Source organism: Periplaneta americana, chromosome 7, assembly GCF_040183065.1.
Source record: "Periplaneta americana isolate PAMFEO1 chromosome 7, P.americana_PAMFEO1_priV1, whole genome shotgun sequence".
In the NCBI taxonomy this organism is placed as follows: Eukaryota; Metazoa; Arthropoda; class Insecta; order Blattodea; family Blattidae; genus Periplaneta; species Periplaneta americana.
Genome location: NC_091123.1, coordinates 81252296 through 81278854, shown reverse-complemented (window position 1 = coordinate 81278854; position 26559 = coordinate 81252296). Strand labels below are relative to the sequence as shown.

Sequence of the window (26559 nt, the reverse complement as noted above, 5' to 3'; positions counted from 1 at the left end):
GTGGAATGACATTGACCAAAATAATATGCTTATATGGAGAGACCCTTCGTAACTTCGCGGATGGAAATTACAAATTCTACTGTATGAATATGCTTTCAACTAAATCGTGTGAATAGACCACAAATTGATGCATCTTTTATTTTATTTCATGTTCAGCTAGCGTTCCTGTGTCCATTATCCTCCTTTGTGTTGTTCGTGGGGATAATTTCATACTGTTAAAAACATCAGATTATTCGGGACAAATAATGTTAGAACTTTACCTATTCAGACATGTTTTAATGAACTCTCTTTCATTATTGCACTTCAAAGATTTTCCGACTTCCAAAGAATTAACATAATTAGCATGAAGTTCTCTTTCACTCATATCTTGTTTCATCATATTTTAATACCGGAACTATTATTTGAATTTCGTTTTTTAAATGTTGTAATTTCTCCGCCCCGTCCAGCCGTACGAAAATAAAATTATTTTTATCCTTATTTTCTACTACACACATTTCAGTTTACAATTCAATTAGATATATTTATGCTTGCCTATGATTTCGTAATAATCATTATGGCATGTATCATAATGTCGCTCGATGTTTGATTTATAAATGTCTATTAGAATTTCAGAACACACGAGACATCTACATTGTCAGAATGTGCACAGCATTATTCCTACTATTCTCTCTTCAACACACGTTTCTGGACAGACGTAAAACAGATAACCCGTCACTGATAGATACATGTGTACTGGAGTTATAGGGAAGTTGGAAGTAGGGAGGGGGTGAAGCGAAGACAGTTTATTGCGCTGCCCCTGCGACATCACTATTGCTAATGATCACTGAGGCTCGAAAGTTGATGACCTAAAAATCACAGAAAAATGACCTTAAATTTCAGAATTTTAATAATAATAATAATAATAATAACTCCTTTTTACTTCAACTGACGTCATGGGCGCATGCTTCAATTCAAACGATCAAGTTCCCTGGTGAAAAATCTTAATCAAAAGCATTGAAGTCAAAATTTTCACTTTGCAGAACTTTCTCGATTTCACACATTGACTGGTATCCAATGTTGTTTTCCAATACCTTCCATTTTCTGCCTAACTTCTTGTCCAATTTTCCCTACACATTTTCGCAAATTGTTAACTCGCAAGTTCATACACTCTATGGAGAACAAGAGCCATGCATGTTATGTGAACCTTTCTGTGTAAAATGATTTAATTGCCGTGCCCGCTCTCACCATATATCTGGCTGTATCTGCATTTTCTTTAATTTCATACAATTTATAAAATAGTATAGCCTACTTCCATCTGTGGAAAATACAATGTCACCAAACTTGGTCACTAATTGTATCAAAAACGTTGTATATATTTTATTTCACTTTCGGGATCTGTACGTCTCCACTTGTGAGGTACAATAAAATGCTGATTGCGGGTACTGTGGCTGCAATATTTTGTTCTGTTGCGTTCAATGGTGGGAAGCACTTAACACACGTTATCAGGAGTTAAGGCTAATGCAACCATAAGGAAAATTCTTGCGTGACGCAATCAAATTGCGTAAGCAATCTGCAGTAGATTTCCGAATATGAACTAAGACAACGTAAAAAAAAAGTCCGTAAAAGCAGAAAAAGGCAAAAACTGCAACAAAAAGTAATGTTTCCTTAAAAATGACCAATATACAATAAATGATCGAAAAATGCAGGAAAATGAAAAATAAAAGTAGGCTATATTAGTTCATGTTGAAGTGAAACGAGCTTATATTGCATCCTGCATTGCCTGTGATGTCTCAGGGAAAAGATGATATCTATAAACTTCTAAGCCCTAGTGATCACTATTACATTTTTGCCGATGCCTGATGTTGGTTTTTCGTAATATATTAGTATTAATTTTTCATATATCCTTGCTTTGTATTTAAGGATTTTTAGTCTATTTCTCGCCTTGTATGTATGTATTGTGTGCGTATGGCTTTCGATTTCTTGGTATAAATTGTATCCTAGGTATTTGGTATGTTTTTTTTTACTCTACAGCTGATTGCTACTTCGTTTTATTTGTACAAAATTAATTGTTCGGAAGAAGCTTATTTCTTAATTTTTGAAGTTAAAGGTGAGTTTGTAGTTCATTATAAATCTATTTTCTTTGCGTTTTCATTTAAGTTCTATTCTAAATAATTTTTGTTTATGTCTGAGTCGCTATTCACTTTTATAATATTTTCACTATTATGTGTAAAAATGTTAAATCGTCTATATTGATTTTTATGTAAATTTTTGTCAGGAAATTACCATTTTAGGACATAAATTCTAAGTTCACTGGTGAAATTGTATGGACTTAAGTGTGATTACTGCATATTTTCTAGAATCCAACCAAACGAGCAAGTGTAGTGGTCGTTATTCAGACATTTTAAGATCACTATATCTTCATTCTCCTCGCATGCAAATGGGTCACCAATAGTTTGAAGCTGGATTGTTGTTTATTTCATCAGACAGATGAAATGCGCCGCACTAAATGCATCGGTAGACCGCATGTTACTCGAAAACCGTTTGTTGTGTGTTCCTCCTCTATGCGGTTTTTATGTGGCTGGCAAAATACATAACTGACTAAGCCTAAAAACGGGTGCCCAAACGCAAATGTGCTCTGCTCATCCATTTTACATATGATGCAGTTAATTTATTTATAATTGTTGTTGCATGATACAGTATGTCTTCTGTCAGAGTATATCAATGCAACTTATTTCAATTCTTAGCCAAAACCTATAATAAATACATGATCTCCAAGATACCACCCACAGTAGACCAGGTCGGAACTTACCTTGAAAGTTGTTCACTAAATGCTACAGAGAAACCTTAATAGTTCAATTGGCAAAGCGAAGGCTTATAACTAGGGACCGGATTTTTAGATTTTTAAAAAGACCATTTTAGGTTTTTAGAATATTTGAAATAGGTTTTTTTAGCTTGTATGTCCAACCTGCGAAAGAGGTCGCAAAATCTTCCCTGTCGTTAAAAATGCATCCTTACAGTTATTCTTAAAAAATAAATATATATTTATTAAGGCAACATGAACCACGAAACTGACCTTTTCAAGAACCAAACTATTAATCAAAATTTATAAGATTCGAAATTGTTGCTCCTTCCCCTTTAACATTATTTGTGGTTTGAATAAATTATTGTAACAATTAATATTTTATCTAATATAATTTGCCTTGATATAAATACATAAATTTCAGTTTTCAATAGATGAAAGGTACAGTACACATATAACTTTTGAATTAAATTTGTTCAAACTTGATCAAGAATTATTTTAAAAGTAACAAACGAACAAAACAACATTATTTACTGATACTGTTACTGGTTGCAATATACGTATGACCAAATGCTTTTCAAGACTCTCGACTGAGAATTTTTTTCTGTTGTCTCTCAAAATACACTTGAAAGACGAAAAGGTTCTTTTCACAGCACATGATGTCATAAGCGCAAATTTCATCGCTGCCACCGCAGCAGGTACCTACAGTAACGACAATTGAAGCTTTCCCCCTGGAAAATGGAACACACATTTTTCATTTTTTCAAAGCCTGGATTCCTCTGCAACACTTTCTTCAGTTTTAATGTGATGCCTTCACCCACGAGTCCTGGTAACTGTTTCTGTAGAAGCGAGTTAATGACACCAATTGCATCTTTCAATTGTAGCGACGAAGATTTGAAGTACTCGATATATTTTGGAAGATCACTGAAATGTGCCTTGAGGAAAGCAAGGGAGCCATAGATGTTGTCACTGCTAAGTACAGATTTTGCCTTAGGGATTGAGGCAACCTCCTTCACGTCGAGTGTGTCCTTTCCTCTCTCTCTCTCGAAATGTATTGATATTTCTCTCAAAATAAGAAATAAATCAATATATAACGCAGAAAATACAGGATAACGCTTATCAACAATGATTTAGGTTTTTTAGGTAGTAAGGTCCAATTTAGGTTTCTTTTTAGGTTCAACAGAATTCACATATATGACTCCCATGATCATGATTCGAAAAAGTATTGAAGAAATTAGGAGTTCAGAAGCATCTCCTCATCAATCGTCGTATGATGACGCAGAATTTCTGCACGGAAATATCATATGTACTTCGTTACATCGTAATAATATATGATATGCGAAAATGACGCAGAATTTCTGCACGGAAATATCATATGTACTTCGTTACATCGTAATAATATATGATATGCGAAAATGACGCAGAATTTCTGCACGGAAATATCATATGTACTTCGTTACATCGTAATAATATATGATATGCGAAAAATAATCACTTAGTGATTTAAGACGTCCCTGCCACTTAGTCACTCATAACGAGTGCACCTCTGCACATGTACGGACATTGTGCCACTGTGTTACATCTATGACGCAGTGCATGAGGGTAGGCCACTAGAGGGAACCCAAGAGGTGGAACTGAGATTCAATCCGACATCGGGATGGGAATCCGTTGTGGCTTAGTGAATAGAGCTTCAGCACTATAGCTGAAAACCCGGGGTCAAATCCCGGTGCCGAAGAGAATTTTTGTCTGTTCCACTCATCCATCATCATATTATGACGCAGAATTTCTGCACGGAAATATCATATGTACTTCGATACATCGTAATAATATATAAAGAAAAAAATGGGTAAAAACTATAAGTCCGGTCACTACTTATGACGCTACGAGTCTGAGTTTTGTTGGATTAATATTTTTTGTGGATAAAGCCAAGGTTGTGAGGGGTTTCTCGGGGTTATCTCCTTTCCTTCTCTTCATTCCACCAACAGTCTTCACACTTCCACTTCCATTATTAATTTAGTTTTGAATAACAAAACACCACTTGTATTTGTGCGGCGCAGAATCAGCCGCCTACCGTTGTGGATGTTTCTCGCTGGTATGTGGCAGTGGCGGTGGATTCTAGACGAGTCATAGATCTACAGAAAGAATCCAAACCCTCCTTGAACCCCCTTGATGAGGGTACGACTCATTTCGATCCTTGAGATACGGAAGATCAACACCAAATAGAAATTAAACTTTATGGCGAGAGAGAAATGCTTAGTGCGGCGGATAATGGAGTTGTCTTAGACGCGCAGCATTTTCCTGTTCGGTGTTCAGTTTTGACATGGTGAAAAAGCACGGCTATGTAAATGTCCATTTAATGTTGATTCATAGCTTTTAGCTGTGCTTTTCACTGTGTTGAAACTGAATAGCGTTGAAGAGATTGTCTTGAAACGGAAGGAAGACAAGTTTAACTTAACTTCAGGTAGGCTATATGTTATCTCATAGTGTTACCAACATCATAATATCTAAAATTCATTATTTTGGTATATGTTTTAAACGAAATTGACAGGAACGTTTGAACCACTCTGTATTTAAAAGAATGGGAATATTATTTTACACTTTTTTAATTTTCCGTAGGCTCACACTCAATAATAACTTAATACATAAATTACTAAATATTCCAAATCCTTACTAAACACTTGTATATGGTTTGATGGGGGTAATTTTATGGTGTTAGTAAGACTTCGGTTGCAGAATGGTAAACCAGATACAATATGTTCATGATAAGTGAAGTGCGATACATATAGGCCTACGTGTGGTTATAACGTGTCTAATCGTCTTTGGAACACAGAACCAGTAGTGGTATGCATTGCACTGCACTGTTAGGCTTATTTTTACTCCCCTTATTCAGAATTTTATGACTCTCATTTAAACCTGAACATATGGAAAAACTATTTTGGGCAACTACTAAATGTACATAGGCCAAATAGAAATGATCGGGACGAAATTGAAATACAAACTGCTGAGCCATTTATACCCGAACCCACACTTTCTGAAGTCGAAATTGCGATAGAAAATCTGAAAAATTACAAGTCTCCAGGTATCGATAAAATTCCAGCAGAATTAATACAAGAGAGTGGAAGTGCATTATCTAACGAAATTTATAAGCTTGCACTTGCTATTTGCGAAAAGGAATTTGTACCAGAACAATGGAAGGAGTCCATAACTGTTCCTATTTTTAAGAAGGGGGAAAAGACTAACTGTAGTGACTTTCGAGGAATATCTCTTTTGTTGACGTACAACATTTTGTCAAATATTCTTTTGAGAAGATTAACTCCATATGTAGATGAAATTATTGAGGATCCTCAGTGCGGTTTTAGGCCTAATAGATCGCCTATTGATCAGATTTTTGTATATTCGACAGATATTGGAGAAACAAATGTGAGTATAAGTGTACAGTATACAACACAGAACTGCACGCATTGTATTCTTCGCCTGACATAATTAGGAACATTAAATCCAGATATTTGAGAGGGACAGAGCATGTATCACGTATGGGCGAATGCAGAAATATATATAGTGAGTTAGTTGGATGGTCGGAGGGGAAAAGACCTTTGTGGAGGCCAAGGCGTAGATGGGAAGATAATATTAAAATTGATTTGAAGAAGGTGGGATACGATGATAGAGACTGGATTAATCTTGCACAGGATAAGGACCGATGGCGGGCTTATGTGAGGGTGGCAATGAACCTCCGGGTTCCTTAAAAGCCGTAAGTAAGTAAATATATAAGTATGGTATTTCATATTAATTAGTGTCTTCTGGAAACTGGAAACGAAATTAGTTAATCAATTACGTATATTCCGTTTTGACTTTTGATGCAGAATCGAGGGAAAATGCTACAAAAGCGAGACAACTTTTCGTACCATTCGAGAGAAAAGTTTAAGGAAAATTAAGATAAAACCTCAGTCGCAGAAGTAAAGGAGATAGCATAAGAGAAGAATATATCACTATACATTTTCTTGTTCAGTGAAAGTACGAAGACTTCAATGGGTCCCCAATATACATAGAAAGAATGTAGGATAGCGCAGGGAAATTGTGAAGAATTCCTTTTGAAAGGAGAAGGTACGGTATCGAAAAACAACCCCAAAACTTCTGAATGAAATCTGAGTCTCATCATCTTAGTCTTCAGTAGTTTGAAGTGGAGGAACAGGCTACAGTTTATACAAATTGAATATATAAGGAAATTGAAATATGAAATATTAAATTAGACGTCAAGAGACGTCAGATTAGGATGTCTAATATCATGTGCATTGTATTTTATTTAATGAAGCGAACCGGCAAAAAACGACAGAATATTTTAGAGAAAAATATTAAATAAAGTTGGTATGAAACTACAGAGTGAGTAAAAGGTATGGAACAGCTTGTAACTTAATTATTTCTAATTTTATGAAGAAACTATTTCTACAAAAGTTGTAGGATATCAAAGAAGGAATATTTTGAACATGTTTTCAAATACTATGATTTTAATTTATGAAGAGTGTGCCAATAACTCTGTTTTTTTAATGTACTTATTTCCCCATTTTTGGATTCTTCAGGACTCGGTAGGTACAAAATAATATTTTTTTGCCATTTATAAATTATTGTTTGTAAAAATCACCTCTTTTGATGATAATGTACATATGTATGCTGAACAAAGGGAAATTTTAACGCTTCAGTACATCAATTAGAGGAGGCTTTTGATTAAACAATTACTGACAAAAACTAATGGAAACAAGTGAATGAAGCTAACAGAAAACAAGAATTACAATTTAATATTATTTAAATTTATAATTTAAAAAAGACACATTGTAGGATATGCACATTCAAATTTAACGCCAATAGTAATACAATATCATGGATTTTAAAGCAAGAAAACCCATTAAAACCAAAATTAGCATTATTGTGTTGTATCACGTGTTGATTTCAGTTAGCAAAAGTCGCTCAAAATTGTTCCATTTACTCCCAAACAATGCATAAATCTGTCTTTGAAATTGTGTAATGTTCTCAGAAATGCTGTTCAACTGATCTGCTGAGATACACACCTCTTCTTGGGTCCTCCTCCTAACACTATAGCCGATCATCATTAGTATTTCAATTCGTTGTCTTTCTGTAAGATTTGCCATGGTTAATTACTTTCGAGAAGATATTGGAATGAAATACAGTAACAGTTGTTATTCAATTGTTTTTATTAGCTTCATTCACTTGTTTCTACTAGCTTTCGTCTGCAGTTGTTTAAACCAAAGCCTCCTCAAATTGATGCACTGAAGCATTAAATTTCCCTTGTTCAGTATACATACATTGTCATCAAAACCGGTAATTTTTACAACACAATATTTTATAAATGGCAAAAAAATATGATTTTATACGTACCGAGACCTGAAGAATCCAAAAATGGGGAAATAAGTACATGATGCCATTTAAAAAACAGACTCCTTGGCACACCCCTTATAAATGAAACGCACAGTATTTGAAAACATACACAAAATATTCCTTCTTTGATACCCTACAACTTTTGTACAGGGACATCATTTTATTTTTACTTCAATTTTTATTGTACCTGAGTTTTTGAATGTACTTCACTCCCATCCCTTCTACTAATGAAGTTCAACCGTCCTCCATACAGAACCAAGACCGCATATACAGTCATAGTATCCTTACGGTCATGGTAAACAGTACGTTCCAAAAATATGTTCGCGTTTTCCAGTGACGAAAGAGCTTTCAATATTGAATCATTTTAGCACAGGTACTGTCGTCCATTTGCCTACGTCGTATCCCGGTTTCTGTCATCAGATTTTATTCGCCAGCTAGTGGCTGGGCTGTCTTAGCTCCTTTCTCAGAACATTAATTTCTGTTAGGAATTGGAAGTCTACGTAACATTATACAACTGTTTAAAATAACTTAAATAAAAGGGCCTTGTTAAGTAATTAACTGCCACGTGATTTCCTACCTTTCTACGACCCTGCGACATAACCACTTGGACGGACAGTAGATAGTATGTCTGAGTAATTTTATCTTTTCGGATCGGGCAGAAGTGAAGATTGAATTTACAGTACTTAAGGTACCCTTTTATAGAGTAGGTACGGAATTATTTCAACATGAGTTATTAGTACGAAGAACGAAACTGGTAATTGGGATTACGTACAATAGTCTATAGTGCGATAATATGCACATTATAACTAAAACCTGTATCGAAATGAACGGCCACCATTTTAAAAAATGTGTTTAAATATTGATATTATGATTATTTTTCAATTTAACTTTATTCTCTATATTGTATGCTAATGTGCTGTAGAGAGTATAATATATATCGCATAATGAATACGTCCACATGGACAGCTCAGTTCGTGAGTAAAAACACTCATTGTTAATACTGTACTGTATTTTGATTAAACAAAAACCTAATGAAAATGATCAAACTCAAAAGCGCAATATTTCCTAGTTTACTGTACGTAAATGGATGAACTACTTTTCTTCCCTCCTATACCTAGTAAAGTGATTTGTTTGTATATTACGCCAGTATCATCGAACTCCAGTCGTGGAAGCGGGTAGCAAACGTCGTTGATCCAGAGGTATAGGCAAGTTAATATTAAAAATATTAGTAAAAAGAAAATGATGTCCCTGTATAAATAGTTTCTTCATAAACTTAGAAATAAGAAAGCTATAAACATTGTTCCATACTGTTTACTCATCCTGTATACTGATTTCTGTTAGCAGACGACCCAATGTTAATTGAACTCAGAAACTGAACTGCAGATTGAGGTATACAGTATATGGATACTTATTGAAGACTATAATGCTTAGCATATTGCCTCGCACGTCGCGAAGTGGTTAACTCTGTACCTTCCACTGTGGTGACCCGGGTTCGATCCCCGCATAGGTCGCGAAGGAATTTGTGGACAAAGCGGGAGTGAGGGTTTTTTCGGAGTTTTTCTGTTCCCGTCACGATTATCATCATTATTCCAGCATAATCATTCAAATGCTGTTTGGGAAGAGTTACCTGGTTGAAGTGTTTTTGCAGGGTCTTCCCTCAACACATTAAGAGCAGATGCTAGGTGGCTTTTGGCGTTGGGCCCTGGACACATTTCGCTGGCATTATCACCTTCATTTCACTCAGACACTAGATAACTATCCCAGTTGATGAAGAATCATAAAATAAACCAAATAAAAAAACCACCATACACCACAGTCACCCTCATTCCCTCTGCGAGGTCCCCAGCTAGGCCTCCAGAACAAAAAATGACTGAAGTTGTAACGTTAGTGTTTTATAAAGATTATTATTATTATTATAATCTTAGCATATAAATTAATGACTGTAATTGTTATAACACAGATGTAGTACATGATGGGACTCTTTTCAAAGAGAAATGAAATAGTTCCTAATTCTGAAGTAATTAATTTGATCCACAGCACGACCAAAGTCTTTGGTTGCGATGGTTCTTATTTAAGTATGTAGATATGGAGAAAAAACTACTAAATAACACATCTGAAAAATAGAAAATACTTCAAAGTAAACCTTTCAAAGAAACTTAAACTTTATAAATCTAAGAGATTCCCTTATTAATACATAGTACAATGATTTGCGCATTGACACAAATAAACAAGAAACAAAAATTCAGACTATCGATGTACACATATACGAGTAGGTAGGATAGCTTCATCTGACCACAGAAGTGTACAATATATCTCAGGAAGAAACTGAGAATATTTATTTTAACATGAACGAGAAATGGAGGACAACAGTAATATGTGGTTCCTGTTCATAGAGGTAATAGAATATGATCGTATTCAGATATTTATTGTATTATAAACCGAGTGAAATAAGAAATTTAATTAGAGTTACATTAGTTTTCCGCTTTTGAAACTAGGCAACAGGAATTTTATGGACGATAAGGAGAGTGTGGGATAGAGATTAGCGTGTGTAGTAGATATGAATAAAATTAACTGCCGCTCTCGCTCGCTGTGTTCGTTGCATTTGTCTTACGAGTCTCGTCTCGGCATTGTCATGCACTTCGAGTCCCGCTCATCATTCTCGAAACAGAATTTGGTCGGCGCGGAAAGATTTTGTAACTTTGAATAACATACATCATTGAAATAAATAACATTATGAATGTTTAAATGAGACAAAAAGACAAAACATAACAATATCTTAGTTATAAAAATGTTCTGGTTCTATTATATGATATTACCTATGGTCATATAAATAGAAAAAAAATCTCAAATAAATTTGTATTTCTAAGAAGCATAAAACATAACGTTAATATCTTTTTTACTTAAGATTGCAGACTTGATCTCAAACATATGAAAAGAAAATTCCTAGCCCTTTAATAACGGTCTAGTAATTAAATAAAAATTGGGGAACGAATTATTATACACTGAAAGGTTCAAATAGGCTACTTGATTGTTTATACATATATAACAGTTGCCAAAGTAGATAAAAATTCAGTCAGGTATAAACAACTGTGGTTATTCAAGACTGCTTGACGTTCGGGACTTCGGAAGTGATCAATCTCGACGTTTCGAAACACTCACACGGAGCCTTTACGTCAACGACGAGATTTATACAACATTGTCGTGTGGGTTTTCGGTTTTGCGGGAGCTGTTAGTCTTGCTTTCTCGATCATTGTTCATCTCTAGTGTGCAGCATTGACACGTGGAATGAGAGCTGAATAAATCACTTGTTATTAGGGGCCTGCTTATTTGGTAAGGACGATACACGCGAAAACATTCCAAGTGTTATTTTTCCATAGATCCATTCAAACTTTCAGATCCTTACATGTAGATCTATCATAATTCATAATTAAGCGAAGTAAAGTCGCGAAATATCACGCACGACATTTGTTGGTTTGCAGGAAATATGTCGGTTGCCGCGATGTAAGAACTCTTTATCACGAAAATTATTAAATAGACCACAAAAATGTGATTTGGTGCAGTTATAGTTTTTATTCCTCTTTCTTACCGCCTCATTTGATGATCTGTTTTAAACTTCCATTCAGAAATGCTTGCATTTTGCGGTCAGCTATTATAGACTACTTAATATTTCCGCCGCTTGGTTGTGTTCATATCGCTTGGCTTTCCTGTGTTCATTACCTATTCTCATTTTAAATTCTGTATAGGTAGACATACACAAAAATACTTGCCGATTGTCACACGATCCTTTGTGCTAGATGTGTATTTTTGGGATGTATTTGAATTCTGAGAGTATTGTGTTGTGTTTATTATGTGTGTAAAGTGTTCAAATAGGCATCATAAATAAAAATTGCTAATGAGAAATATTCGTTAAAATGACTATTTCAAGAAATACTCTACGTAACGTAAGCATTTATAGCACCGATATCTGGTATATTATTTCATAAAACAATCAGACCCCTGCCGATGATTTTATAGTATAATGTCACTATGTGCTTGCTAAAAGGCCTGTGCGGCAAAACTCACCTTGTCTAGACCACATCAGTCTTGTCTCGTTACATTATTTAATTTAATACCGTTATTAATGTAGTTGTCACCCAAATGCTACGCAGTTTTCTCATGTTAAACATACCTTCCACAACAAACTTTGAATTTTGCGTCATTATATAACAACACAGCATCAAATAACACTACTTTGCCCCGTTTTCTGTTGTTTCAAAGACTGAGAACAAATATAGGAAGAGTGTGTGAGATTATTAAAAATTATGAAATTTTGAGTCATTAAAAATCATTATAATGTATTTTATACTCTTTTCTTATGTTTGAAGTACCTTATCAATAGGGACCGGATTTTTATGTAATATCAAGTTATGAAATATGTACATATTTATTTAAGAAAAATAAGCTGATTATGTACCAAAATATGTAAAATCATTAAAATATTTAATATCAATATCTGGCAGGTATAGGATACAGTTGTGATTTCATAGAGCACCCGAATTTTTACCGCACACTTGACACATTACTATTTTTCCATCTGTAGTGAAAGCTTCGTCCATCGCAGTCCATGATTTAATTTTTGTCGTTAGGGTTGAAGATACAGGGGTAATTTTAGTTAGGTAAAAGCAGTGGATAAACTCACTTACTACACTTTATAATCTAAGTACTAAAGCTAGAGAACTGAGAGTGAAATGAATGACACAACAGAACTGCAAGCACTGTTTCGCTTTACTGGATTAGGAGAAAATAGGAGATGTGGGACACATGCATTTTAGCTGCTCCCTGTAAGAAACAAAGTACCAACTAAAACCTCAAACTATAGGCATTTACAAACTGTTGTTTGAAAATTCACATTCCTATCTCATTCAGAAAGGTAGGAATATTCCAGCCGAGAACCATATTTCCTAATTGCTCGGAAAATTCCATTTCCGTATACTTACTTACTTACTTACTTACAAATGGCTTTTAAGGAACCCGAAGGTTCATTGCCGCCCTCACATAAGCCCGCCATCGGTCCCTATCCTGTGCAAGATTAAGCCAGTCTCTATCATCATACCCCACCTCCCTCAAATCCATTTTAATATTATCCTCCCATCTACGTCTCGGCCTCCCTAAAGGTCTTTTTCCCTCCGGTCTCCTAACTAACACTCTATATGCATTTCTGGATTCGCCCATACGTGCTACATGCCCTGCCCATCTCAAACGTCTGGATTTCAAGTTCCTAATTATGTCAGGTGAAGAATACAATGCGTGCAGTTCTGTGTTGTGTAACTTTCTCCATTCTCCTGTAACTTCATCCCGCTTAGCCCCAAATATTTTCCTAAGCACCTTATTCTCAAACACCCTTAACCTATGTTCCTCTCTCAGAGTGAGAGTCCAAGTTTCACAGCCATATAGAAGAACCGGTAATATAACTGTTTTATAAATTCTAACTTTCAGATTTTTGGACAGCAGACTGGATGATAAGAGCTTCTCAACCGAATAATAACACGCATTTCCCATATTTATTCTGCGTTTAATTTCCTCCCGAGTGTCATTTACATTTGTTACTGTTGCTCCAAGATATTTGAATTTTTCCACCTCTTCGAAGGATAAATCTCCAATATTTATATTTCCATTTCGTACAATATTCCCGTCACGAGACATAATCATATACTTTGTCTTTTCGGGATTTACTTCCAAACCGATCGCTTTACTTGCTTCAAGTAAAATTTCCGTGTTTTCCCTAACCGTTTGTGTATTTTCTCCTAACATATTCACGTCATCTGCATAGACAAGAAGCTGATGTAGCCCGTTCAATTCCAAACCCTGCCTGTTATCCTGAACTTTCCTAATGGCATATTCTAAAGCGAAGTTAAAAAGTAAAGGTGATAGTGCATCTCCCTGCTTTAGCCCGCAGTGAATTGGAAAAGGATCAGATAGAAACTGACCTATACGGACTCTGCTGTATGTTTCATTGAGACACATTTTAATTAATCGAACTAGTTTCTTGGGAATACCAAATTCAATAAGAATATCATATAATACTTCCCTCTTAACCGAGTCATATGCCTTTTTGAAATCTATGAATAACTGATGTACTGTACCCTTATACTCCCATTTTTTCTCCATTATCTGCCGAATACAAAAAATCTGATCAATAGTCGATCTATTACGCCGAAAACCGCACTGATGATCCCCAATAATTTCATCTACGTACGGAGTTAATCTCCTCAAAAGAATATTGGACAAAATTTTGTACGACGTCAACAAAAGTGATATTCCTCGAAAGTTACCACAGTTGGTTTTGTCCCCCTTTTTAAAAATAGGTACAATTATGGACTCCTTCCATTGTTCTGGTACAATTTCCTTTTCCCAAATAGCAAGTACAAGTTTATAAATTTCGCTATATAATGCACTTCCACCCTCTTGTATTAATTCTGCTGGAATTTGATCGATACCTGGAGACTTGTACTTTTTCAGATTTTCTATCGCAATTTCGACTTCTGAAATCGTGGGTTCGGGTATAAATGGCTCAGCAGTTTGTATTTCAATATCATCCCGATCATTTCTATTTGGCCTATGTACATTTAGTAGTTGCGCAAAATAGTTTTTCCATCTGTTTAGGATTGATGAAGAGTCTGCAAGCAAGTCACCATTCTCATCCTTGATCACGTTTACCCTTGACTGATATCCGTTCTTAAATTCCTTTATACCCTTATATAAATCTCGAATGTTTTTATTCTTACTATTTGTTTCTACCTCATTCAGTTTTTCCTTCAAGTAACCTCTCTTTTTATTCCTAAGTGTACGACTTGCTTCCCGTCTTTCATTGAAATAATTATCTCTATTCTCCTCAACTGGATCCTGTAAGAATTTCAATTTTGCCTGTTTCCTTCTTTCTACTACCATGCAACAATCTTCATCAAACCACGGTTTCTTTTTCTTAGTTTCATAATAACCTATGCTCTGCTCAGCTGCAATTTTGATACTATCTCTGATATTTTCCCACACGCTATTAACATCTAATTCTTTCTCAACTTCGTCGGAACTTTCTAAAGTGGCAAACCTATTCGAAATTTCGACCTGATAATTTTGCTTAGCTTCCTCGACCTTTAATTTCAAAATATTGAATTTAGTAATATTAACTTGTTGCTCTACTCGCTTGGCTACTGATAATCTTTCTCTTAATTCTCCAATCACCAAATAATGGTCAGAATTACAGTCTGCACCTCTGAAAGTTCGAATATCTACTATACTAGTATGTCTCCGTTTATCTATCAAGATGTGATCTATTTGGTTGTGTGTCAATCCATCTGGAGAAGTCCAAGTATATTTATGTATATCCTTATGGGGGAATGTTGTACTTTTGACAATTAAATTTTTCGATGTGGCAAAGTTGACTAATCTAACTCCATTGTCACTACTAATTGCGTGTAGGCTCTCTTTTCCAATAGTTGGTCTAAAAATATCCTCCCGTCCTACTTTAGCGTTGAAATCCCCCAATAAAATTTTCATATTCCATTTCCGTATAGATCTACTAAATTTAAAGTAAATAGATAAATAAAATGAGATATGATATGATATGATATGATATGATATGATATGATATGATATGATATGATATGATATGATATGATATGATATGATATGATATGATATGATATGATATGATATGATATGATATGATATGATATGATATGATATGTTATGTGATGTGATGTGATGTGATGTGATGTGATGTGATGTGATGTGATGTGTGATGTGATGTGATGTGATGTGATGTGATGTGATGTGATGTGATATATATGATGTGTTATGGTATGATATGATATATGGTATGATATGATATGTTATGATATGATATGATATGATATGATATGATATGATATGATATGATATGATATGATATGATATGATATATGATATGATATGATATATGATATGATATGATATGATCAAATTATGGTTTAGTTAACGACGCTCGCAACTGCCAAAGTTATATCAGCGTCGCCATTGTACCGGAATTTTGTCCTGCAGGAGTTATTGTACATGGCAGTAAATCTAGCGATATAAGCCTGCCGCATTTAAGCACACTTAAATGCCATCGACCTGGGCCGCACTCGAACCCTCAATATCGAGCACAGAAGATCAGCGTTATACCGACTGCACTACCCAGGTCGACTACGATACGATATGATACGATCTGCGGCATGGCATGACATTCCATATATATGATTCATATGAAATGACTATAGTTTTAAATTTAACATTTTAAATGTTAATTTTAGTCTTTTGTGGTGTTTATGATTTTCAAATAATATAACTCTTCGTAGGAAATTGACAGAAAATAGGAAAATAAGGATAATGCTTTATAGTACATAAAGTGCATAGCCTATAAATGTAAACTACAACAGTCTAGTCCACACCTGTAGAGCAACGGTTAGCGCATCTGACCGCGAAACCAGATGGCCCGGGTTCGATTCCCGGTTGGGGCAAGTTACCTGGCTGGACCCCGGACTCTTTAACCGGCATTATCACCTTCATCTAATTCAGATGTTGATAAAGCGTCGCAAAATAACCTATTTAAAGAAAAAACAACAGTCTAATCTCACGGTGAAAACATTGAAACTTAACATTCCACATGTTCCAATTGCATTTTCTTTTATTTGTGATTGTTTACTTGTCACAAACAAATTATTCTCATGGAAAAATCAACATAAGCACTATTTCTTGTGACCCATATGCACTTCTGGGCTCGAGAATCAGGAGAAAAGGACTTAATTTCAGCGCCATCAAAATTTGAGCACAGTCAACGTGAATTTCCGAGTACAGTGAATCTAGAAATTGGAAGCTGATTCTTCTACATAAAAATAACAGATTTATGAAAAATAACTCCCCTTTAATTCCACATGTACTTCGAAACATTTAAAAGGAGATGCATCAATTTTTGTGTTTTTGTTCAAAATTCTAAAGTACTAAATCATTGATGTATAACTCGACAGAAACAAAAATACTAAGATGCATACGTATTGGAACTATTTCGCATTTATCGTTAAAACTAAAAATCATATGTTATATGATAAAATAGCCTATATATAACTTATGGTACCTCGTGATGTGATATATGTGGTATATGATATGGTATATTTGCGGTATGTGATATGTTGATGTTATACGAATATATGATATGATCTGAATGTGAAGAGTGATACACATATATGATATTCATTCATAGATTTCTGCCAAAGAGCAAATCTTTCACTGCAGTCCACACCTGTGGAGTAACGGTTAGCGCGTCTAGCAGCGAAACCAAGTGGCCCGGGTTCGATTCCCGGTCGGGGCAAGTTACCTGGTTGAGGTTTTTTCCGGGGTTTTCCCTCAACCCAATATGAGCAAATGCTGGGTAACATTCGGTGTTGGACCCCGGACTCATTTCACCGGCATTATCACCTTCATCTCAGTCAGACGCTAAATAACCTAAGTTGTTGATAAAGCGTCGTAAAATAACCCACTAAATAATAAATAATCTTTCACTGCAAACCCAGCATTCTCCAATTTTTCCTTTTTACTGCCTTTTTGTCTCCACATATGATCCATATATCTTAATGTCGTCTATCATCTGATTTCTTCTTCTGCCACGAACTTTCTTCCCTTTCACCATTTCTTCCAGAACATCCTTAAGTAGACAATTTCTTTTCAGCCATTGACTCAACAAATTTCTTTTTCTTCTACTGGTCAGTTTCAGCATCAATAGTCCTTAACAAATTCTTTCCAACTTAGCTTCATTTCTAATACCGTCTGTCCATTCTTCTCCATATTCACATTTCAAATGCTTGTAGTCGTTTCTCTTCAATTCGTCGTAATGTCCATGTTTCTGCTCTTACAATGCCACACTCCACACAAAGTACTTCAGTGATCTCGTCCTTAGTTCTTTTCCCAGAGGTCCGCAGAAGATGCTCCTTTTTTTGTTCAATTGCTATTCTACTTTTGACTTCTTGGCAGCAGCTCATGTTACTGCTTATATTAGAGCTCAAGTATTTAAAGCTGTCTACTTTTTCTGCTGCCTCATTTAGAATTTACTTTCTTTATTTTTCTTCTGACAACCATGGTCTTCGTCTTGTTTCCAGTTATTTTCATTCCATAATCCTCACAACTGTCAATTAGCTCCTGTAGCATATACATTAGTATCATCTCTTCTTCTGCTAACAACGCCATATCAACGGCAAATCTTATTCTTCTTTCTCCTATTATCTCCCCTCCCATCTTCTGAAACAGTTCTTCACTAATTCCTCCAAGAAGATGTTGATCAGGGTAGGTGATAAAGAGCAATATGCGATATATTTGCATGATATATGACACACTGTCCTAATCTCAATATTTTCAAAGTTACATTAATTTGAAGTTGTTTGTGAAATTCCTTTTTCTTTAGTTTTGCGGATAAAAAATAATATTACAAATAGAGAATGAACTATTCAGAAGTAGAATTTCTTTAATTGGCTAGTGTTCTGACGCTAAAAATGTGTTGTTAATTGCTTTGTGCAGATTTTATTTTTCAGTTTTTAACTAAAAATTACATCATTCTTACGCACATATCACAAAAATTGTTAAAAATCATGCGACTTTAGGAAGTTGATTCTTTACAGTTTAATTATGCATTCTAATGTACAGTCTTAATGAATTTACAAGAGTGGCGTGATTTGTAATAAATGTTGTGATAAATGCGTGAGAAAATGTAATTTTGTAGTTAAAAATTGAAAAAAAAAAAAACTGTACGAAGGAACTATGGAATTCACAACACATTTTTAGCTTCAGAACACTAGTTAATTAAAGAAATGTTACTCTTGAATAGTTCATTCTTTATCTGTAATATTCTTTTACGCTTAAAACTCAAGAATAATGTTATTTCACAAACAAATTCAAATTAGTGTAATTCAGAAAATACGGACATTAGGACAAATGTTTATATGAATTTTTTTGCCCAGAATGCCTTCGGAAATGAGTTCCGTAAGGGACGGTAAATCCTCGTGAATCACACTGTATATTAATTCTACTGTTACAATTTACAAGTTTTATGTCCTATGAACAAAACCCATTTTTACATTTCTACAGATGGACTGGCTCTCCACTACGTCTTTGAACTCTCCTAATAGGTCATTAAAAGTTAAAATCTGTAGTACGAGTATGAAGCTTTGAATTATTCTTAATCAACTCAACATTGAAAATATTTGGATTAGATCACTGAATACTCCACGGTGTATTATCATCAGAATATATTGGATTCAAGTCCATTGCGATTCTGTACAACCATGTCTTCATCAGATTAAGGATTATTATGGTTCTTTATGCAGGGTGCAGCCGTAATTGTTTATTTCCTATCTTACACTATTTTGATCAAACTGTCTCAATTTTTTCCTTGCATATTTTTGTGTTTATCCCATTTAAGACGTTATAACGGGTGGTGAATCGACAGACGTGCCATACACATTAGAATATAACATGTTTTTATTGAAATAATACATAATATAATTGTAATATTGTAAAATTCCTTTGCAGAAAGAAAAGTTGCATTTGTTCGGATCAAATTTCTACACATTTAAAGCACAAAACTAAAATTCTTTCAATCATTTATTAGCATAATACACTGTTCTCTTAAATTGACTGAGCGTATTGGGAATAAAGCAATGGATTTCCCAATACACGCTGCAAAACGATTAATATAAAACAAATTTTATCTCGAAAGGGAGCAAAAACAAGCAAAATTGTATTAAACATTTTTGTTTGAAGTATCTAAAATTAATACCGTTACATACGGCTCACCCTGTATTGCAATCTATCTCCCATGGATTATGATAAACTCTTCCAAATAGAACATGTCTATATGGAGGGTCCAGGGGAAAAACCTGCTAAGTCACATTTTACTGTTTTCACAGGAGAACAAGTTGAAAGTTTCAAGGTCCAATACATTCCGTAGTCTCTGTGTTATCATTCTTCAAATATATCTGGCTTAATCGGGGTTTTACTCTTTACAATTAAGCCACAGAAATCTGTGCAACCTGAGGTATTACATGGCATTTAAAACAGAAAATTGATAATTTTGGACTTAGCAGGTTTTTCCCCTGGACCCTTCATATTTGAACTGCCCTTATGTATAGGAATGGACTCGTTCACATTGTTAGGTTTATCGCATATGACATAAACATTTCCTTGGCGATCAGCGTAATTTCTGTTTCACCAAATCCTTTCATGTTTATATTAATGTATGTTGAATATAGAAGTCACACGTCAAAATAAAATACGAATGTGACAGGTTCCCAAGAATGTAATTAAAAAACATCGTATTAGATTTTTATAATGATTGGATTATTGCTTAGCAGGAGGAGGTCTGCTTGAAATGTTATTGCAACCTATCACGAAACATACAAACATTGATATTTTGATTGTAGATGGTTATGATTACTCGTACAATTCCCAGTTATTCATTTTATCTCTCGTTACTAAATGGTTGGTAAACAATACAGGTTTTTGTTAAATGCACTCATTTCATTTTAGTTATCAATAGCCTATTATGTTTGACATGCAAAACAAAGCTGGCCGTAGACACAGAGATATGATCGTGGAATTGAATGGAACGTTTAGAATCCATGAATAAAGTTTTGTGTACGGTATATGTTTATCTTCAAAAGCCGAGACACAAGCTCAAAAAACTGGGCTATCCTGAAAACGATTAGGAAAGCAAATTCACGTTTGTGGGAGGCAACCAGCTTACATTGATAGGAACTTCGTAACGGAGATCGTTGAAATGTTGGAATGGAACTTTCGGGAGGGGGTACTATGATCCACCACTGCGACCTTTTACGATCAATTGTGCTAACCCTCAAGCTAGGCGCACTCTCAAATCCACACCGGCTGACTAAGGTTCTTTGCGCACCCTAGTTTCAAGCAGGCAATCCCTTTCGTCCCTAAACTAACCCCCTGCATGCGTCGCCAGCCAGTGATCGAGGAATGCTATGGAATGATGACGAAATGGAGAAATGATGGAATGATGTAGTTGCTTAATATGATGAGGAAACGGAAAAAAAATCTTAGCAAAACTCAACTGCGAACTTGTCACTATGGATTTTTCAATGAAAAATCCCGGGACTCGAACGCGGACCGCCTGCGTGAGAAGTTAAAGATTTGACCACTTGCTCACCGGAGGAGTCATTGAGGAATCTCCTTCATAAATCGAACACTATCTTCAAATGACCCTTTCATAAGCATCCAATAAAGTCCTGCATGTTTCCGAATAACATACCCTAACGGCCTAATGCATGTGTAGATACCGTATACAAGTATTGAATTCTAAACCTTCATAAATACAGTGAGTAGCTAAATATATTTTGTAATTACTGTGTTATTCTTTCTTCTGGGGAAATGGCTTCGAATATCTAGTTTCTTTAGGTATGCTCCCACAAGATGTAAATGTGCATCATAGGTGTTGTACCCCTTTCCTTGCGCTTGGAGTGGGCGGCTTTTAGCCACCCAGAATTGCACGAGCCATTCGCGACTAAGCAACGTTTTCTATAACCCACTGCATTTCGATCTCAAAGTCACGTACAAACGTACATACCACGCACGAGTCACTGAACTCAACTGTGAACTGAAGCACTGGTAATCGCGGCTGTCCTAGCTGACTTCAATTGAGGAGAATGGTCCAGGATTGGGAGTAAGCACAAGTGGAAAATGCAACCTCCATTGCTTGACCTAATCCGCCAGTTCAAAATGCGCTGAGTATAGTTGTAATATTAAGACTCAGTCGTTGCTAGTGGTGATGAGCTAGATATTAAATGCGTCCAGACACAATATTGTAACCACGGAGAAAATGAGAGGTATGAACTAAATCGCGTGAAAAACATTGCTATAATGTTTTTCACGCGATTTAGTTCATACCTCTCATTTTCATTCGTAAAAGAGTCTTTTTCATATTGGGATTATTTTCCCTTACCTCTCTTAGCAATTACAAGTGACTATAGCTATCTCTCCAGTCACCGGCGTAGCTCAGGCGGCTGGTGCGTTTGCCTGCTGATCTGGAGCTGCACTTAGGCGTGGGTTCGGCTCCCGCTTGGGCTGATTACGTAGATTACATTTTTTTCCAAAGTTATATCCAGTCGTAAGGCGAATGTCAGGTAATCCATGTAGAATCCTCAGTCTAATCTCGTCAAATACCATTTCACTTCACCAATTCCATCGACGCTAAATAATTGAGTTTTTGTGTGTTTATATAGTGTCGTTAAATAAATAAAAAACTATCTCCCTCAGACAGCCATTTATTCTACCACGGTGAATGTTTTCGCTGAATAATAATAAATACGGTATAACAAAGTCCTAACAATATCAAATATTTGTTTTGGAATTTATAAACATGTTTCTTGTACTGTAGACACAGTCGTACACAACACGAGGCTGGATATGGTTCGCAGACTTCTGGAAATTACACCTGTCCACGAGCCACTTAATTCTAACGAGAAAATCAGCATTCAGAGCACCATAGACAGACACACACACACATATACATACACTTTCACTGGATGTGTAAATGGATAAGTAAAACTATTGATTTTAAGAGCGGATTTATGGACAACAACAAGTAACAAGCTCACTATCATCTTACTTGCGAGTACTATCATTACGATTATTTCTGCGAATATAATACATCCATGTAATGTAGTGGTTGCAATGGTGTGTTATTTTTTTAGATTTATTATATTGACCGGAACAAAAACTGCTTTTAATAGAGGGGATGGATGGATAGATGGATGTTATTGAATTTTTCGCTCTACAAAATCTTAATAATTTTTTTCAGTAAAGCAATTAGAGTAACTGGTATTTAAATAAATAAATAAATCTTTATGTTCTCCGCCTACTTGCTCTCGAGGTAGCTTGCTAGATTCCTGATGAAGGTGGTCCGTGTTCGATTCCTGGTCGTGAAGGCAGGTGGATTTAATTCGGACCTCTTCACGGTGACTGGTTGTCTGTCCATTCTCCCAGTGTGTGTGGTGCCTCGCAGTGGCCCCCGGGTACCCTGACCCAGTAAACGGGGGAGTCCTGCAGTGTGTGCGTGTGTTCAGTAGAGTTGTGGGTCTAGGATCAAGAAGCCTTAGGCTGCGGTGCCGATATTGGGAAAAAAAATCTTTAAGTTGAATCGTTGTGGACTGTCTCACGAATCAACATTCTGTATATCTCATTTAAGATACATGTAATTTGTTTCAGTATCCTTCTTTAATCGTTGGACGTTTCATTTTACATGACATACAAAGGCATTTTTCTACGATAGTGCGTAAAGTTGCATTTCACTTATTGTTATCAGTGCCTAAAGTGAGTCTCTAAAACACTAGTGCCTAAAAAAGTAAGTAATCACTTTATCGATGCTATTCATTTTACGCACTGCCAAAAGAAAATGTAATATTCAATGTAGGAACTTCATTCAGTAAGAAATTAATGCATTACCTTGATCTTTCATTACTTAAATATTACACGTAACACAAATAAGTAACAAATTTAACATTCATATCTACATTTTTGACCTTATTATTCCGAAGTTACATGTAGTACTCATTGAAGATTTACCATTCAACTATTTGTAACCGCTTTGTTGATTATATGGCCGATTTAGACGATGAAATGTTAAACACACTGCCTGCTGGATCGCATCTTAACCATAGGATGTGATCCAGCAGACAGTGGTTAAACATTAATAAAATAGGCTGCCATTCCATGGATACTCACTTCTTAATGGTTCTGAGTTTAGATGGCCATGAAATTGCGATCTTATAACTTCTCCAACTTCAAATATTTATTTAGTGTAAATTTATGCTGTCATAGAAAAAACATTGTATAACACACATTCGTTAAGTTATTTTTTTGACTCTCGGTAACGTAACACAAATAAGTACAAATTTAACATTCCTATCTACATTTTAGCCCTTATTATTCTGAAGTTACATGTAGTACATTAAAATTTATCATTCAACTGTTTCTAACCGCTTTGTTGATTATATGGCCGGTTTAGACGGCGATGAAATCTTGAACATGAATAAAACAGGCTGCCATTCCATCGATACTTACTTGTTAATGGTTCTGAATTTAGATGGCCATGAAATTGCGATCTTATAACCTTTCCAACTTTAAATATTTATTTAAGGGGATAGGTATAGCTTACAGCAGTGAAATTTTTGGAAATATTCAACTTTTTTTTCTTCCATTACTGCACCTTGCACAATAATGAAAATTGGTATGTGTAAAACACTGTCCTTCGTCTATATGAAAAAAGTATTTTTACGATTTAAAAAAGTTATTTATATATATTTTTTTTTCCAAAATTCAAAATAGTTGTAGTTTACTGTGTAATGCTGAAGCGTTTCCCTCATAACTCATAAACTTGTTGACTTTTTATGTTCTTTCTCTTTTATTTTATTGCTGAAACTCATGTTTACAATATCATGCTCTTTCAACTACATTCCTTAATAAATAATATATTTTTTTTTTATTTTGTGTTAGAAGAAAATAAGTTACTGATATTTGACCATTTTTAAAACGAATTTATTTTTAATCAGACAATCTGTCAAAGGCAGATAAGTGATTTTGCATCATATTGTAGATATGACATGCATAAATGCTCACAAGAAATTTAATCAAGAATGTTGGATAGTTTTTGAGTTATAAGGGAAACGCTTCATCACTGCACAGTGAATTGTCACCATTTTGAATTTTGAAAAAGAAAATAAATGTATATATATATATATATATATAATTTTTTAAATCGTAAAAATATTTTTTTTTCATACAGCAGAAGGATAGTGTTTTACACATACTAATTCTCATTATTGTACAAGATAAAGTAATGGAGGAAAAAAATGTTGAATATTTCCAAAAATTTTACTGCTCTAAGCTGTACCTAACCCCTTAATGTAAATTTGTGCTATCGTAGAAAAACATTGTATAACACACATTCGTAAAGTCATTTTTTTACCCTCATGTTAAAACGAGAACCTTTATGATCTTGTTTCATAAATAATTATTTATGATACTACACGCAATGTTTTTAGTTTTTTAACTTCATGGTTTTTAATTTTTCCATTGTATGACACAAGGTAATCAAAAATAAAAAAATAAAATTTTCCTCTGCTACACTTTGTAGGAATTTTATTTCACTTATGTACGTAGAAATTACACTTGTTAACTGTGTTACATTATATCTTATTTTAAAAATGCATTGTGAAGTTGCAGAACGTGATCATTATGCGTATAATCTTTTGTTATATTTCTCAACAGTTCTCCTTTGTAGTGTGTTTCTATTACTCTCAGCACTGTACCACAACGCTTATAATTATTCTCATAAGGCTGTTACAGAAACAATTTACATGTATTTCGCAAGCGCCGTTTATATATTACGAATTTTAACGAAGCATCGTGAACTTATTGCACGCTTTGACGCCCTCATTTTTCCTTATTTTCGCATTCGTGAGTCTACTTTAAGTAAAATAGTCACCTTCCGGCCTCCGCGAGGACTGATTAAAAATATGAAAGTATAATGAGAAGACTTGTGAAAACAAAACGCTGTAGTAACTTGGGACTTCCTTCCGACGAGAAGGAAACAAAGACATGCATAAAAATTATATAGGAAAAACGAATGGAAATGGCAAAGAGCCAAATTCTAAAGCTTAACTACATTGTACCTGATGGTGAGTAACGTCATACAATTTGCACAAGAAGGAAATGTAAAACTCTTTTAAAGAGTGACCAACCGTTTTGTACCGAACAGGAAAAGTTCAATCTATCTCGCAAATTGCTTTCATTTATTACCCTGCGTTACGTCATGTTTGTGTTGTGAACAATTTGAACAACAATAAACAGTTATACTTAATATTAATATATGACATGTTTACATAGCGTTAAATGAACTTGGCAAACTTTGCAGACAGACAGCATCCATTATAATTGCTAAAGAATGTTTTTCTTCACTACTATAACAAGTAATGGTTTTCTAAACAGTTTTGTATATGAAAAGTGGGCCTTTTCTGAATACCGTGAAATCAACTTGCTTTATTGCACGTGTGCGGTAAAATAACTTCATCACATGCTTCATGGTCCTCTATATTTTGTAACTAGTGGCTTGTGCAGCAAATACTGCTGCAAACTAAGTTCGTTAGACGTTCAAATAAAAATTTTTCAGATTTATTTTCAATGAAGAATACGTGTCTTTTTGATAGTTATTTGCTTCCATAATAATGAAACATACTCCCTCTGAATGGATTTTTTTAGGCCAGATACTTTTTCTTGAACCTATCCAACTTCAGTTTTTGAGTTTCAATGCTAAAACGCAAGTATCAATGTCA

At 34.9% G+C, this 26559-nt stretch overlaps 1 protein-coding gene across 1 annotated transcript in view; it reads left to right on the top strand.

The window, feature by feature from the left end:
• The window catches only part of LOC138703225 (uncharacterized), a 1345654-nt gene that overhangs the window by 648085 nt on the left and 671010 nt on the right, over positions 1-26559 (top strand). The window lies entirely within an intron of this gene.